The sequence below is a fragment of the Mauremys reevesii genome, linkage group 13 (genome assembly GCF_016161935.1).
Source record: "Mauremys reevesii isolate NIE-2019 linkage group 13, ASM1616193v1, whole genome shotgun sequence".
Lineage (NCBI taxonomy): Eukaryota > Metazoa > Chordata > Testudines > Geoemydidae > Mauremys > Mauremys reevesii.
The window spans coordinates 7144516-7153674 of NC_052635.1; the positions used below are offsets into that span (position 1 = coordinate 7144516).

General features: G+C 52.9%; 1 pseudogene; it reads left to right on the forward strand.

Moving 5' to 3' along the window:
- The first annotated feature begins 492 nt into the window (after nt 1-492).
- LOC120380336 lies at nt 493-8386 on the forward strand (annotated as a pseudogene).
- The last annotated feature ends 773 nt before the right edge of the window (nt 8387-9159 follow it).

Below are 9159 nucleotides of genomic sequence, written 5' to 3' on the forward strand. Positions count from 1 at the left end.
ACCCGATGGTTGGCAGCTGGAGTCAGAAATGGTCTGGCTGAGACTAATATGCAACCATTAAACAACTGACCCAGGGCTGTAATGGAGACCAGAAATGCTGGGTGGGTTCTGGCTCTAGGGTGCCCACCAGGGGGTCAGGTTGGGAGGTCACAATGGTCCCTCCTGACTTTGAAATCTATGGGTCGGGGTATCTCAGTGCAGAGAAGCCCAAGGGTGTTTCTTACACCTGTAGTAGGGAGCGGGCAGGATTAACCACATCCGCAGCCAGGCCGAGCGGACACCAGAGCAGGAAGGAAACCACCCACCCTGATGTGGGCACAGCTGTGGCTGGAGGCGTCTCCAATTGGCATCTTCACCCCTGGGCCATCTGGGGTGGGAGATTCCGGGCAGCAGGGTACACGTACCTGTGGTTGCCAGGCCCTGCCCTCCCCTCCCCACACCTGGTCCATATAATCCCCGGGGCTCAGGCAGAGGCTCCGTGCCCATCCCTGGATGTCTCTGACAATGCAGCTCTTGTTCTTCGTCCTGCTTCCCGTGGCCTTTCGCCTTCCCCCTGGGTCTCAGGCTGGTAAGTTTCTTTGGGGGGGATAAGGGCCCATTGGCAGCGGGACCCTCATACCATATGGGGATCTGTGGGCCGCATTTAGGGTCTCCCCCTTGCTCCTGCTGGGGCCAAGCGCCTGTATCAAACCCTGTATCCTCTCCTGAGTACACCTGGGGCTCTCAGAGCAGCCCAAGGGGTTGGGTGGCCCATCCCCCACAGGCTCCTTCGGGACTCCACTGCCAGGGCCGGTGCAGGGATATTTTGTGCCCAAGGCGAAACTTCCACCTTGCCCCCCGCCCCGTAACATCAGTTCATTGAGGGGCAAATCCCAACGAGCCTTTATAGACCCCGAGACCAGCCATGCCCAGGGCTGCTCCCCAGACCAGGTTCCCCCCTCCCCACCCCCTGAACTCCCCTGGAGGGTGCACAGCCCCCCCGCGAGCCCTCCTCATCCCACCCCGGCGGCCCCCACCCCGAGTCCACTCACTGGCTTTGCCGGGCTTGGGCCGCTGCTGCAGCTCGGCAGGGAGGAGCTGCCTTCTGGGGGCTCCTGAAGGCTCCTGCAGCAGATGCATGCGAGCAGAGGCCCCCATGCACCCCCCCCCACCACGCTCGGGCTCTGCGGCTCCTGGGAGTGTGAGCTGCCGCCGCTGCCCCTCCCAGAGCAGGCGCAGGGCCCTGCGCCGCAGCAGCAGCTCAGATGCCCAGGAGCCGCAGAACCTGAGCATGGCGAGGAGGGAAGCTGGGGGGCACTTGGGGGCTTCTGCCCGCATGCATCTGCTGCAGGCTGCAGGAGCCCCCTGGGGGGGCGCCAGGCCACAGCCTCCCCGCTAGCGCTGCTGCCTTTGCAGGGCTCTTGCCTCCCTGCGCCGCACCGGCTCCTCCATGGCTGGGGCTCGCCGCCGCCGCCGCAAGCAGGACATTCTGGCTCTCCGGTGCCTCTGGAAGGCGGCTTCTCCCTGTCGAGCCAGGACACTGCTTTTTGGTGTCCCCAGGGCTGTCCTTAGGATTGATGAGGCCCTATGCAGTATTATTAAACTGGTGCCCCTATGCCCCAGGGCAGCCTGAGCTTGCAGCTCAGCGGGGCAGAGGGATAAGGCAGAAGGCGCCCAGCCCACCTCACCATGGCGGAGAGTCGCAGTTCCCTGCAGAGACCCCTCTACCCTCTCCCTCCTGCAGAATGGATGTGCAGAAGCACTACACTTGGGAATAAAAAATGTCAGTCACAGCTTTTTTGATATGCCCTGAAGTTTGTCAGACGTTTATTTGGAAAAACTTTGTAGTAAGGGCGAGTCAGCTGTCCTGCTGAATACAACATTCAATATTATGGAATACGTGATGCAGCTCTTCTCTGTTTTACATTTTCTTAATCAATATTTCTAAGCTGTTTTTATATTTAAAATATACTCTTAAACAGACTCATTCCAGATTACTACATATTTAACTCACTGAAACAGACATTATTTTAAATTAATCAGTCACAGAGGTTTAGTGTGTTTATAGCAATGTTCATTGCTTTTAGAAAAAGAGGATGCTAATTTACTGTGTGTGTTCTCCATATCAATAGACGTGTTTATGAAATTTCACCAACTTTAAAAAATATCAGAGGGGTGGCCGTGTTAGTCTGGTTCTGTAAAAGCAGCAAAGAGTCCTGTGGCACCTTATAGACTGACAGATGTATTGGAGCATGAGCTTTCGTGGGTGAATACCCACTTTGTCGGATGCATCATGCTCTAATACACCTGTTAGTCTAGAAGGTGCCACAGGACTCTTTGCTGCTTTTAAAAAATATGTTTCCAAAGATTTTAGGCATAACAAAGGATTTTATATCTTACTAAGGTACTGATTTTGCTTAAAACTAGTTCATCAGATAGTCAGAAGTAAAGAAAGGGAAACTCTTAGTCCAGCTATCTGGAAGCAAAGGGCTGTTGCTTCATTCAGGGCGGTGGCAGCGAGGGGTGGGAACAGGGAAAAGGGAAGAGGGGGTGAAGGGAGATATGGGTGGACAGAAACGACAGGAAGACTTTGAAAGTAATTTTTTTACTATAGTAATTAAAATGTATTTTAGCTAAGAGGGGTCTTTTGAAGAATTTATTTAAAAAACCGTATGTCTGAAGATCCCAGGATTTAAGGCTAAACATGATTGTGCATCTAAAAATCTGTGCAAGGATTTTTTAGAGATGTGATTTTAAAATCTTCACCAACTCACTAATGACATACTTTTAAAGCAAATTTTAAATTAAGGTCCTTTAGAGTAACATGTTCTGAGTAAATATGACAGTCCTGTACAACTGGTTTTGTCAGTACATTCAGAAACTGAAGGTAGATACCTGGGGGTTGGCAAATGCCTGTTAAATGTCTGCATTACCCCTTGAATGGCTCTTTAACAGTTTCAATGTTGTGCTAATAGGTCTGGCAGGCTGGCGACTTTTTCTCCTTTAACTACTAGATCCCCTTCCCAGGAAGACTCAGAGCCTGCAGGAAGGGTCAGAAGAGGGATAGGAAAAGCAGTTGGGTGGACACTAAGACCCAGTGGTGCCCCAAATTGTCAGGTGCCCTACCCAGCTGCCTATGCCTAAGGAAGGCCCTGGGTGCCCCCAACCACTTGATACCCTACACCACTGCCTAGTTCGCCTAATGGTTGCACCAGCCCTGCCCACTGCCAATCCCTGTTCCATACAGAGAGGTTGGCCATGGGGCTGGGCCACTGGGCTGGGACCGAAGAAATCTGGGACCATTCCCAGATCTGCCCAGGATCTCTGTGGACAGGGATTTGTATGGATTGAGGATGGTCACCGGAATCCCTTAGGCAAGTTTACAAACAATGTCCCTTGGCCTCAGTTTTCCTATCTGTACGAAGTGAAGAATAATTCAGCTTGTGTCAGGACACTGCCTGGGTCAGTGAAAGGCCTGGAGCAAGGGAGCCCCTGATCTCGGTTAGTTTCTGCGCAGCCCCTGGCATAATAGGGGCTGGATCTCAGTCTTCGTGCCACCCTCATGCAAATAACAGCAATTTGTTAAAGGTGGGATTTTCCAACACACCCACCTACCTGGGGGAGACTTTTCAGAGGTGATTAGAAATGTTTTTTATTTTCCACAGGAAAAAACCCCAAGTGGCACTTTTAAATGTTCACCTAAATATCACCCAGCACTGGGGGGGAAAGAATGAGATTCACCACAATAATTCAGGTTTGAGACGAGGCTTTCTGAGAAAAAATGACATTCATAAAAAGTTTTGTGGGTCGGTCTTGGAGCAGCCCTGGCTGGTGACTGTGGGCTGATGGAGAAGATGCATCCACAAGGGACCTGTCTGTGCCCTTCCAGGGGCTGCCTGGCCTAATCTGGGGTGACTTCGGCCCCCAAAGCTGTTAACCCCAGGCAGTGCGATTACTGACCCACTCCTGGTTCTTTCCATGGTGGCCAAGCTTAGGATGTCAATGCTCCAATCTTCGATTGTTGGTCGCTTTTTGGATTTCCATTTTTGTGGGGCTGGTCTGTTCACCACTGTTAGTGCTCTGCTTAGCCAGAGTCTTTCAGATTTATTCTGCTTCCAATTAACACTCCTCAGGTTGAAAATTACAGCTTTAATTTTATTTGAGAAGAAAAAATTTACTCTCCAATTGAGTTCCACCCAAAGCCTGTGTGTCTAGGTGCCTTCCCAGAGCATATGGTTTAAGTCAGCACCTGCCGAATCACAGAACCAATATTTGTCTGACTCAGCAGCATCTGGTTTGAACAGTGGAAGGGAGGTCCGGGACCTCCTGCGTATGATTCCTGTGGAATTAATCTTAAATGTAGCTCCAAGGAGCAGTTCGGAGCAGTGGCTAACGTTTGTTTCCATTTGGTTAGCAGAAAATAATTGGCCTTGTTCCTCCTCCCAATGCTTGTCTAGGGGATCGGTGTTTAGTTCAAATTTGCTGGCCAGGTGTGCATATAATGTTCCATAGCTCCTGGCAATCTAGGTAACATCTGGAGAAATGAAAGCAGGGATAATGAAGGCATCGGGGCTAAACAGATGGGGCGGGGGCGGCATGTTTCCATTTCATACCTCCTCACTCCATCTTAGTCTGTAGCGTGACCAAAGAGAAAATTGTTTTGGCGACCGAAAACTTACAAACTGTCAGCTGAAAAGTGCCGGAAGGTGGGGGAAATGACCAGTTTGCCAAGAAAAATTTTAAAATGTTTGAGGCGAGGAGACGCTTTCTGGGAATTTTTTCATTATCTAGAAAACCCGATTTTCTGTACAAAAACAGTTTGGAGGGGCAGCTTGGCAGCAGCCCTCACCTGTCACTGGGGGTTGAAGGAGAAGGTGAAACATCATCAGGGGACGTGTCTGTGGCATTCTGGTGCTACTGGCCCCCAAAGCTGTTAACTCAAGGCAGTGTGGTTACTGACCTGCTCCCAGTGCATTTGGCACAGATTCTCCACCCAGCGAGATGAGAGCTTTAGATTTACCCCAGGGGTTTCCAGTGTGGGGGAGAGCTCAGCACGGGGCACAGTTCCTGGGACAAGAATCCCCCAGGGAGAGCATCACAGGGGGAGGGTTGAGGCTGTGGGGACTCCCCTTTGGGATGGGTAGATTGATCTCAGCCTGGCCCAGGGAGACAATGGGCCTCTTTACATGAATCTGTCCCCACCCCCAGGTGAGATCATCGGGGGCCGGGAAGCCCAGCCCCATTCCAGACCCTACATGGCCTATCTGTCTCTATGGCGTGGACACAAGAGCTCCTTCTGCGGAGGGTTCCTGGTGTCGGAGAACTTTGTGCTGACAGCCGCTCACTGCAATGGAGAGTAAGTGCCTCCGTGCTGGGGATGTTGGGGCAGGTCGGGGTTAGCAGGTGATGGGGGAGCCGGGTGCTCTGGTGCCGTTGTAGGTTGCAGGGAAAGAACAGTGAGTGCGACAGGCTGGGAGAGCAGAGCCCAGGGGTCTGATCTGCTCAGGGGGCGTTGGCATGTCTCTAGGGGCCTCTGCAAACCATGGTCCAGCACCAGTGCTGGGTAAATCAATGGAGCTACGCTTGATTGACACCAGCTAGGGGTCTGGCCCCATAGATTCCAGTGAAGCTCCATCCCATTGCACCAGCTTTGGATGTGGCCCGTTGTCCTGACCTGGGCATGGAGGGGCTCACAGGGCTCTGCTCTAGGGGGAGCTGTGTATAGACCCATGTCTGGATCTAACTGGGGAGGGGTCACCGGGCTGCAGGGGAGCTGAGACCCAGGGGCCAGGAGGACAATGGGGAGTGAAGGAACTCAGGGAAACAGCACAAGGGGTGGTAGAGACACAGGCTGGGACCCCAACACCACTAGGCAGGGGCTTTATGCTGCAACCGGCACCCCCTAGAGGGAAAAGGCCCTGTGTCCCATTGCCTGCCCCAATGAGCCAGCCAGTCCTCTGCCCTGAGGTCAGATCAGACCGGCCATGTGTCTAGGGGTATGTACATTATTTCACGCTATAAGCTGAGTCCTAGATCTCTTCCTGAGAGCCCCCAAAATAAGTATTTCACGAGTCAGACACACATGGAACCATCCCCACCTCATGTGCACTGTTGCCTCTAATGCACCATGTGTTCCTCTTGGCTTTACAGCATCATCACTGTCAGGCTGGGAACCCACAACCTTAGGAATTGAGAACACAATGAACAGAGGATCCCTGTCTGTCGCTCAATCCCCCACCCGCAATACAACAGAGAGACTCTTAACAATGACATCATGCTGCTGCAGGTACCGCCCCCATCCCATCACCCCGCCCCCAGTGACCTCACACTGCTGCAGGCACCTCCCCCATCCCATCACCCCACCCCCAGTGACCTCACACTGCTGCAGGTACCATACCCATCCCATCACCCTGCCTGCAGTGACCTCACACTGATGTAGGTACTGCTCCATCCCATCACCCCACCCCCAGTGACCTCACACTGCTGCAGGTACCGGCCCCATCCCATCACCCTGCCCCCAGTGACCTCAGGGCCTTGCATTGGCTCTAATTTCCCTCTTCTTGGATTGGGACGTCTTTGCCCATCATCGTCTCTGACCTGTGTATTGACCCTGGTCCTTGTGTCCTCTCTTCTTTGTAGCTGGGGCACAAAGCAGAGCTCAATGGGTATGTCAGGCGCATCCCCTTGCCCCTGCCCCATCAGCAGGTGCATCCAGGAACCGTGTGCAGCGTCGCCGGCTGGGGCCGGACCAGTGCACACAATCAGCTGAGCTCGGACACACTCCGGGAGACGGACGTGGTGGTGATGCAGGATGCTGCGTGTCCGAGGGATCCTGGTGGGATATACCGTGACTATAATGCCTCCACCATGATGTGTGTGGGGGACCCAGTAAAGGGCAAAAGTTCTTTCCGGGTAAATCTCCGCCTGCCTTCAAGCTCCCTTGACAAATTGTTATTATTTATGAGCCTGTTGGTGTTGCAGTCGCGCTGCAGCGCGCAGGTCAGAGATCAGTCCCTGCTACGCTCGGTGCTGTACAAATGAATGGGAAAATAGCTGGTCTTCTCCCAGAGAAGGCAGAGACCAGGTGGTTGCCTGGGATGGGAGGGTGTGATGCTGAGACTGGCTGGGCTTGCGGGGGGTGCTGCTGAGACCTATTAATTAACTGTCTCTTGTTCTGTTTCGCAGGGTGACTCTGGGGGGCCCCTGGTGTGCCAGGGAAGAGCCCAGGGCATCGTCTCTTGGGGATCTGAGGATGGGACCCCCCCAGGAGTGTACACAAGAGTCTCCACCTACATCCCCTGGATATGGGCCACGATGAGGAGGCTGCAGCCCTGAGCCAGGCTGGGAATCGCTGCAGGGGCTGGAGCTGCGCCGCTCCTGTCCTTTGGGGAGGCCCAGAGGGCTGAGTCCCCCCAGGCTGATCTCCCCCACCCCAGACATCGCTCCTCTCAGGCAGTGCCCAACCCATGAACATCAAGGCAGGGAGCCTGTGGGAGTTAGGAGCCATGTTCAATTCCAACTCCCTCAGCTCCCCTGGCAATCCCAACCCAGGCCCTTAGGCTGCGCCTTCGCTAGGGAAACAGCTGGTTTATGTCCCCCGGGGTAACAGACACAAGCCAAACCCTGGGGCAGACCCGGCAGTTTGTAGCTCTCCCCCATGTCAGCCTGTCAAGTGGTTGTTTATAAGAGATACTCATCATTACCTGACCTGCTAACTCCTGTTAAAACTGCAGCCTGCCCTGTCCTCACTGGGCCTTTTCCATATGCTATTTCCCCCGGGGTAGCCACTGCCCATTCCAAAGACACCAGTTCCCAGCGCCGACAAGGAGAGCGGGAGTTTGTTCATGGGAAGGGAAATTAGGAAATTATGCACTGAACTGATTTCAGCTGAAATGACAGCTCTGAGCACCTCCCTCTAACCTGCCCTGACCTGCTCTGCCCTGCCTCAGGGCCTGGTGCATTTCGCTCACAGCCTCTTACCCAGCAATGAATAAAAATGAAGTTGCAAACAATGAAGTGGTGCCTTCCTGGGAATTGAATGAATGCCCTCAGCCTCGGACTGCCAGCTAACTTGTACCTAGCAGGGGTAACCAGGGTTTGGGGCCCGGTGGGGAATTCACCCCCTGGGTTTGAGTAGTTCATGGCGGATCTGCCGGAAAGACAAGGAAAATCACAGGTGAAAAAGCAAATCACTGTGTGTGTTGTCAGCTCGCCTGACTCTGGTATCCCACCTCTGACACCTCCCTGCCAGCTCCCAGCTAACAGGAGTGCACTTTAGGCCACTGGAGGAGAACTCGGTACCAGGGTATTCTTAGTTCCCTTGTACGTCATTCCTCTTCCACTCTGCACCTGTCTGGGGACAGAGGGGTCACAAACAGCAGGCAGGCCAGGCCCTCCATCAGGCATCTCAGCCCAGATGTCAAGGCCTGATCCCAAAGAGTCTCTGTGTGTGTCCCCCAGCCTGACTGACTCTAATCAAGGGATATTCAGGCAGGGGGCAAACTCCATTCCTGTTTGCACCAGCTCCCCTGCAAAGAAAATACATGTCAAACTGAGCCCAGTGCAGCAGGGATCCACAGACCGGACGCAGATTTGATGCTCTGGGAAGAGACTTCTCAGACTGGAACAGACAGGAAAAAAAACCAAGTGGCACTTTTAAATTTTCACCTAAATATCACCCTACACTGGGGGGAAAGAATCAGTTTCACCACAATAATTTAGACAGGTTTGAGATGAGGCTTTCTGAGAAAAAGTTACATTTGTAAAAAGTTTGGCAGATAAGTCTGGCTGCTCCTTGTGGGCTGCTCACTGTTGGCTGATGGAGAAGACGCATCCACAAGGGACCTGTCTGTGCCCTTCCAGGAGCTCCCTGACCTAATCTGGGGTGACTTCGGCCCCCAAAGCTGTTAACCCCATGCAGTGCGATTACTGACCCACTCCTGGTTCTTTCCATGGTGGCCAAGCTTAGGATGTCAATGCTCCAATCTTCGATTGTTGGTCGCTTTTTGGATTTTCATTTTTGTGGGGCTGGTCTGTTCACCACTGTTAGTGCTCTGCTTAGCCAGAGTCTTTCAGATTTATTCTGCTTCCAATTAACACTCCTCAGGTTGAAAATTACAGCTTTAATTTTATTTGAGAAGAAAAAATTTACTCTCCAATTGAGTTCCACCCAAAGCCTGT